The following is a 7,451-nucleotide window of genomic DNA, read 5'->3' on the forward strand; positions in this document are numbered from 1 at the left end:
CTAGGCGCATCTCCAACTCCCTTGTCTCGAGGGTTTTCTTCCGGGTAAGCATCATGCTGCCTAGATCGCATCTTGTGATCTAGGCAGTACACGTTTATTCGTTGTTCATGCGTTGCTCGTGCTGAAGCCTTGTTGATGGCGAGCAACGTAGTTATCATAGATGTGTTAGGGTTAGCATTGTTTCATCGTATCATATGCTTTCGTCCGTGCAACCCTTAGACGTCTAGCCGCCCTTACACCTATCTTAGGTGTAAGGGCGGCACCCCGCTTGATCATTATTTAGTAGATCCGATCCGTTATGATTGCTCCTTGATCTTCAAGGATTAGTTTAATATCTCGCATAGTTAGGCCTTTCAAATGGGTTGAAGGATCCAAGTGGCGCGTAGGGTGTAGTTTGCTAGCCCTAGACAGGATGTTCCGGGATCAACTTCATGTTGGTTTTTAGGCCTTGTCTAGGGTCGGTTTATGATCACCGTGCGTGGCCGCCGAGCTCAATCACGAGTAGGATGTTCCGATTATGTGGTGAAAACCCTAAATCGTAGTAGGTCGTTTTAGCTTTATTTTGATCAAGCAGGACCACCATCCGATCGTACACCTCGTACGAATCATGGGTGGATCGGCTCCTTGAGCCGATTCACAGGACAACCCGAGAGCCGATCGAGGCTCGTATTTAATGTTTACGTGTATGCCATGCAGAAACTAAGCGAGGCAAATCCATCACCTTCCCGACTAGGTATAGGTCAGGTGGCACGCCCTTGCACCAAGCATCGGACGTGCGTGCCGAGTCTTTGCGGGCCGTCGCTCGGAGGGACCAGGGCCAGCCGCAGTCCTGGGAGCCTCCCGGCTCTACTGTGTTGCCCGTCGCTGCTCGCCGGTGGGTTTCTGACCGCAACAGAAGCAACTTTGGGCAGTTTTCTAAATTTTACAATCAATGTGATTCCCAGGTACCTTGGGATGTGTTTTGCATTTACTCACAGTTAGGGCTTTTGTATTTTTGCATTTGCTTGTGTATTAGTAGGAACCTTACTGAGCACTCATACATATTTGGGTGTCAGAATACATTTGCAAGGTCGTTCCCTTGTTTCGTTATCTATGAGTAAAAATTGATATATTACAGTTTGCTTGGTTGACAAGTGAATGCATCCGTGTATTTCTGAATGTGAGAATTTGGAAGAACTTTGTGCAGTGTTCTGAATTTTATTTTTCTTGTTCATGCAGATGCAGGTTTCTTTTTCTACATGAATAATAATTTAACTAATCATACTTGATCTGCTTTACATGCTACAGGTAATGCTCTGAACTTATGGCACTACTACTAAATTAATTCTCTTTGCTATGTCTCTCTTATCTACTCTACTATAACTTGTTCTAATTTACAGTAGAATGATCAGTGTTAAGAAAGAAAAATGTTTAATTAGCATAAAACACAGGAATGCAAACATAAAGTTTTGCATAGTAAACCTGCAGGTTAATTTACACGACGCATACATTCTCTGCTTGGTATATTTGCATGAGCATAAGCAACTATGAATATGAGATAAATGAAGGTACTGGTTCAGTTCTTCAACTGAAAATTTGCAAATTACTCATGACTTGTTCCTAACTGAAACTATATTATTTGTGATTCAAATGGTCAAATATTTGCTTATGGATGACATAGAACTCCAGATCTCTTCGCGTATATAAAGGTGTGGGATTTTCTCCACACAACAAGGTTTCGATGCTGTTTTCGAAGTTTTTGTAGTGACAAACGTTTTGCCCACAGGTAACCTGTTCTATCAAGTTGTAGTGGTTGTTTGCTGCGGTGGACTGGATGCCTTTCTTGCCATTGGAGAGATACGATTTATTAGATTTAATGTGTATGCTCTTTTGTCTTTTACATGTGTTAGTTTGTGCTATGGTAGATTAGAGATGTTGGTTTATGTTATATTTGATTCAAACATTCAGCTTGAAAAATAATAGCTGAGATGGAACTACCGTGTTGGTACTGGCAATTGAAAGATCCAGCACTTTGATTTCATCCTCTTCTTATGAGCAGGTAATTGCTAATATGCTCATACAGCCTATTTATGAATTTTGCCCTTCCCTGTTTTGCATCTTACATGCTTGTTTGTGTTGATAAGCACAAGCTTCTACTATGTAAGCACGTGCTTATTAGTTTTATCTACCCCTATTTATCACGGTCATAATATTATGTCGATGGCTATGTGTTGCATTTTATCTCCACCTCATACTTTTGACACAAATATATAAGAAAAAGGCATTGCAAAATCGTGAGCGATTCGAAAACATAATTTAATTTTATTCTCAACCTTTCCCTCTGACTTGTGCACTTTCAGTTTACATCTTATCTGATGGACTTGCGTAATGTGCCTTCATGGGTCTACATTTCCTGGTTGCTTTCCTGAACTCCATGGATGGAGCTTAGATGATGGCTTTTCTTGATAGCTCACGTTTGAAGTGCCAAAGAGGTGAAAAGAAGGTAAAGAAAATGGGATCAACTTCTCTACATGTTTTATTCTGACTTAGGTAAATAAAATCATAAGAAATATATACGCCCGTCCGTTTACTTAGCTTAGTTTTCATGCCACAGCTCTAAAGTGATTTGTTTGAAGCTATACCAACTGTTCTGCTTTGTGCTATAGTTAATTTCATTGTATCCATTTCGAGTGGCTGGTTTACTGATATATACTATTTAGTGTTGTGAAACCTTCAGAGCAAGCGAGATGATTGTTTTGTTTGATTTTACCTCATCTATTATGATGTTTTTTCAACGTATGTGGTGCTATTAAACCATTTTTTATATTTAAAGGGAGCAACAGAAACATGCACATCTTCATCTTGCTATGATGTACGTTAAAGTCTCATACTACCCATTATGTTGTGTTTCAGATAACTGTGTTCTCTTCTACCTATAATACCATAAGTTTTTGGTTGTATGCGCATGCTGTGGAAAAGAGAGAAATAGTTCACTCATTCTTACTTTTGGTTGGCGTTCTTCCCAGCTAAATTACTTAGCATATGCTTATTTTCATCCTCCGGAATAATGTTTTAGCTTTGTGTAAGATTTTTGTGTCTTATTATTCACAGGAGCTCACAGTTACACGAATTCACAAGCAGTGATTTTATTTTCTATTTGTGTAGGTAGTCAGCTCAGGTTTCTAGGGCTCTAATCAGTGTTCTTTCTTAATTATGATAAACATTTAAAGGCAGCCCACTCAGGTTATTGATAGGGAATAAAAATACGCAAACATCTTCCTTTTCAGTTCAAATGGAGCCGCAGAAACACTACACAGAGGATGATTGTCCAATTACAGCTCTAGGTGACTTGGATTTCTTTAAATCAAGAAAGATCTAGATGGCTTCTAGAATTTAAGATGCAGCTGTTGGATTTCTCTAAACCAAGGTTAGTCATGTCGTGGCTTTAGTTTCAGCTCTGGGGTATGTTTCAGTATCGTGATGGCTAAGAGGTTCTAGCATTTTTTATAGAAAGAACGTGCAAAAAACATTTTTTCCTCTCTTTGATTCATTAAGCAAAATTGTAATAGGACAAGTGTTAGATAAAAAAACATTATATTTTATTGGGTTTAGAAGGACAAGTGAAGTCCTTTCTTGGAATTATATTTTTGAATATCAGCTGGAAGTTGATTCTGACGCTCCTTTGTTCCATTCTGTGTTAGATAAAAAAAACAGCGTGAATGTGTTCATTTCAAATGGGATGGAGATAAGCTAAAAAATTGTTCGGCCGTATCGCCGTCAAGGTTTCATTGCTTTTTCAGTTGGAGTTTGGTAAGAACTTGTCCCTGTTTAGATGTTTTACTCACTGCATTTTGTTATATGATATATCATTAAGTTTCACCATTCATTTTGTGCCATTTTCTGTATTTCCCTCATTGGCTTTGACTAAGGGTGCATCAGCCTTCTTTCTATTGTTGATGTTTCTATAGTCGGTCACTCATGTTAGCCTAGCAAGGATTGTTTATTTTTTTAACTCTGCTCTGAGATATATGCTTTTTTGGCAGCCGCTGAGATATATGATTTAATTTTGAGTTTACGCTTCTACAAATTTGATCTCATGTGTGTGAGCAAAATTCCCTGGGCCAGACCTCCATACTGGTATCACCGCTACTTTCATCTTTCTTTTTCTCCGTCATGTTTCTTGCATACCTCTATTTTAAAAAACGAGTCAGAGCCATCATTTTTACGACCTTGCTAGGCTAAAGATACAAACATCTCAGGACATGCTGACCTACGAGGATCAAGGAGGCCTGGAGTAAACATATGCCTTCACGGTATTCAGGTATAGAAAGAATAAGGTCACCGAACATTGTTTTATCCCATTCCATGAACAAGGTCTTATCCTACAGATTCCATTTGTTGTTCCCTTTTATCACACTTTTCAACTTGTGGTGATGTAAAAATATTGCTGATAATTTACATGCATCGTACATTCAGTCACATGGGATCGATAAGGTGTAAATCCCCTATTATTTTGTTTATGTTATCTTTCGGTGATATTTATTATGTATGCACCTCTTGGCATAGTTCTAAATTTTCTATATATATATATAGTAGTGTTTGGGCATTTCTAAATTTTCATATGTAATTAGCCCCGAAAAAGAACCACATGAAAATCAAAACAAGGTTACCTGAAGTAGTCATAAAAGAAGAGCACTTGGAAGTAGAGTAGTAAGCAGGCCCAACTACTGTAGCCGAAGATGACTTTATAAAATATTCCAAACGTGTGTTACCTGAAAAAGTTGGACATGATATGAACCAGACTGAAGGAGCCTATATAAGTAATTAAGAAATTAAAAGGGGCTACAAGAAGTGGCAATGAGTAAGGAAATCTGATTAGTTTTCACCTAGGTATGATAAATTCAGTTACATAGAGTTTAAGGGAGTGGAGAAGTGGGCACTATTTGTAAGCAATGCTCATGGATAAGTACGCCTGAAGAGGTAGCAGTGAGTAGTGAAATCCTATTGCCTTTCATCTAAGTATGATAAAATTCAGTTACATAGCTTTCAAAATAGTAGTCTTATTCCTTATGAGATTGTCAATGAAAGCTTAATTTTCTTTTCATTTGTGGTGCAGGTTCTAATTCGTCTTTTTATATGGATGGGTTTACTTGTGCTTATGGCAGTGATTCCTCAGAGGATGATAGTATAATGCAAGTTCTTTCTTTGCTTAATTGGTCTTATTTTCCTAAATCCAGCCATCTCTGAATTACATACAGTGATCTATTGATAACCCACAGTAAGAGAGAACCCACAAGATTTAATCTAAAGACAACATACACTGATGTTTTACTTGCTGTGATTTCATATGCTCTTGTTAGACATTACTCGAATGACTAGTCTAGACATGTATTATGTTCTATTTCGCTTATTCTTATATACTAATATAGTTTACCTGGTTTACGCAGAGAACCTCATATTTACATGAATAAGATTTGCAGGTGCATTTTGCTTTATTTTCATAGGATATTTCGAAGGCTTGGGTAATTTATTTGACTTCATATAACACCTTATGCTTGCAGGTGCATTTGTTTTATTTTCGATGTACCTTCGAGAGGAAGACGAGACGAGCCAATGATGACAGTAGCATCCTGTTATCACCAGAATTTGACCGGATCAGAGGTGGGCCGCGATTAAGATGGGCTTGAAGAATATACACGGAAGAAATACATGAATCGGCCTTGTATACAAAGTTTGGGCTAGTTTGCCCGTGTATCTGTAAATATAGTAGGATACGTGTCGGTTAGATAGAATTTGGCTCGTGCACGGTTGGGATTATTCCCACGTTAGAAAGTCTTGTAATATCCCAGGTAATGGGGTTACAAAAATATAGGAAACAAATGTGTGCACTGCATTCATGCATAGAAAATCTGGGGAATTTTCGCGCTTTAAAGTAAAACAATCCACGATGAATCGAAGTTTCACTTGACCTTGGTGGAATTGAAGTAGCTCATCAAGTCAAGCGCTATAAACCTCAATGTGACTTTGTTTAAAACTTTGTTTTGGGTAGAGATGATTTGATCTAAGGGGTTAGATCAAATGGAACTAATAATAAACACAACAACACTTTACTCAATGATCAACTACTTGATCTTATTAAAGATCACAGCATGATATTCCTTGCCATAACATATGAACATATATTCAATGGTAAATCTAGTAACAATAAAATGAAGAAACCATTATTCACTTATCTTTTCCATGTCTTAAACTAATCCTTGATTCTACCATGAACCTCATGGTATTCATTCTATTTCAATCTTGGAAACATAACAAGGAGATCAACTCTAGAAATATATATCCTTCTCTATATTCCATATTATTATACATCAAACCAACAGAGATGAGAGTTCCATAGTATTTATTAGAGAAGCAATAACAATCCTTGAGCTAAACCTTGGATATACATCCAAGTATTCAAATCATCATCTCCAAGAGGAACCCTAGAGTATCATTCAAGTCCTTCCCAAATGAGTGAGACCATTCATACCACTCTTAGTTTTACCTATTTAAGACTCAAGGACAATCATTGAATTAAAGTATTAGGTTGAAAACCATTTCCTTTGGAGTGGTGAGATAACCTAATATCACATGGAATAATACCATACCCTGAATTGATGAGGTGAGGAAGAGACAAACCCAATTAAACTAGACAAATGAAACCTTAGCCCAGATACCTAAGGAGATATTAGGAGTACACCATAAACCCTAGAATAACCATTCCTAAATGAGAAAGCTCAACCTATGGTGTTATACTCAAGATAAATGAGACAACCATAACTATGCCCATTCAAGAAACTATAAAAGAAAGTATATATTTAGTTGATCAAGACAACACTTGATCTTGAGAGTGAGAAACCCATTCAAGGAGAGATACCTTAGGAAGTCCAACCTTGATCATTATAAATTGTGTAATGATCATAAACCCTAAGAATTTGAAGTAAAGATATTAAGAACAAGATGATCATATATAATCATGCTTTGGAGATATGTGAGGATAAGTTAAACCCTACTAGTATAAGGAGATCCCATTTCCACATTAAATTATAGGGAGATCACTAGTAAGAAACTCTAGATTTATATCCTAACCTTAACTTGTGAATCACTTGGTGATCATAAGAAGAATCCTACCATATCCATACTTCAGAAACTAAACAACCTAAGAAAACCTTAGAGTAAAACTCCATACTTTATATGGTGAGAAACCAACAATCCATTTGACCAAAGTTAACTATAAAAATAAGTAACACCAATATAGTTACTTTAATGATAAATTGGGGAATAGAAGATAAATTGGTAGAAGATAAAACCAATTCTCAAATCCTTAGTAATTAGGGAAGCTCATGAAATATTAAGCAAATAACCATCTTATCATGGTTAGGGGAGATTAACCCTAGCACATGCAATATGGTGTCATTTCAACCTTATAACCT

At 37.0% G+C, this 7,451-nt stretch overlaps 2 long non-coding RNA genes across 2 annotated transcripts; both read left to right on the forward strand.

The window, feature by feature from the left end:
• Positions 1-1,043: 1,043 nt before the first annotated feature.
• On the forward strand, positions 1,044-2,220 carry LOC124658002. Its single transcript, XR_006988966.1, has 3 exons — positions 1,044-1,287; positions 1,669-1,765; positions 1,948-2,220. It is a non-coding gene; the product is annotated as an uncharacterized LOC124658002 (long non-coding RNA).
• Positions 2,221-3,571: 1,351 nt separating this feature from the next.
• LOC124658270 lies at positions 3,572-5,176 on the forward strand. The gene is made up of 4 exons (XR_006989100.1): positions 3,572-3,789; positions 4,023-4,116; positions 4,217-4,300; positions 5,096-5,176. It is a non-coding gene; the product is annotated as an uncharacterized LOC124658270 (long non-coding RNA).
• Positions 5,177-7,451: the final 2,275 nt, after the last annotated feature.

Source organism: Lolium rigidum, chromosome 5, assembly GCF_022539505.1.
Source record: "Lolium rigidum isolate FL_2022 chromosome 5, APGP_CSIRO_Lrig_0.1, whole genome shotgun sequence".
Taxonomy (NCBI): domain Eukaryota; kingdom Viridiplantae; phylum Streptophyta; class Magnoliopsida; order Poales; family Poaceae; genus Lolium; species Lolium rigidum.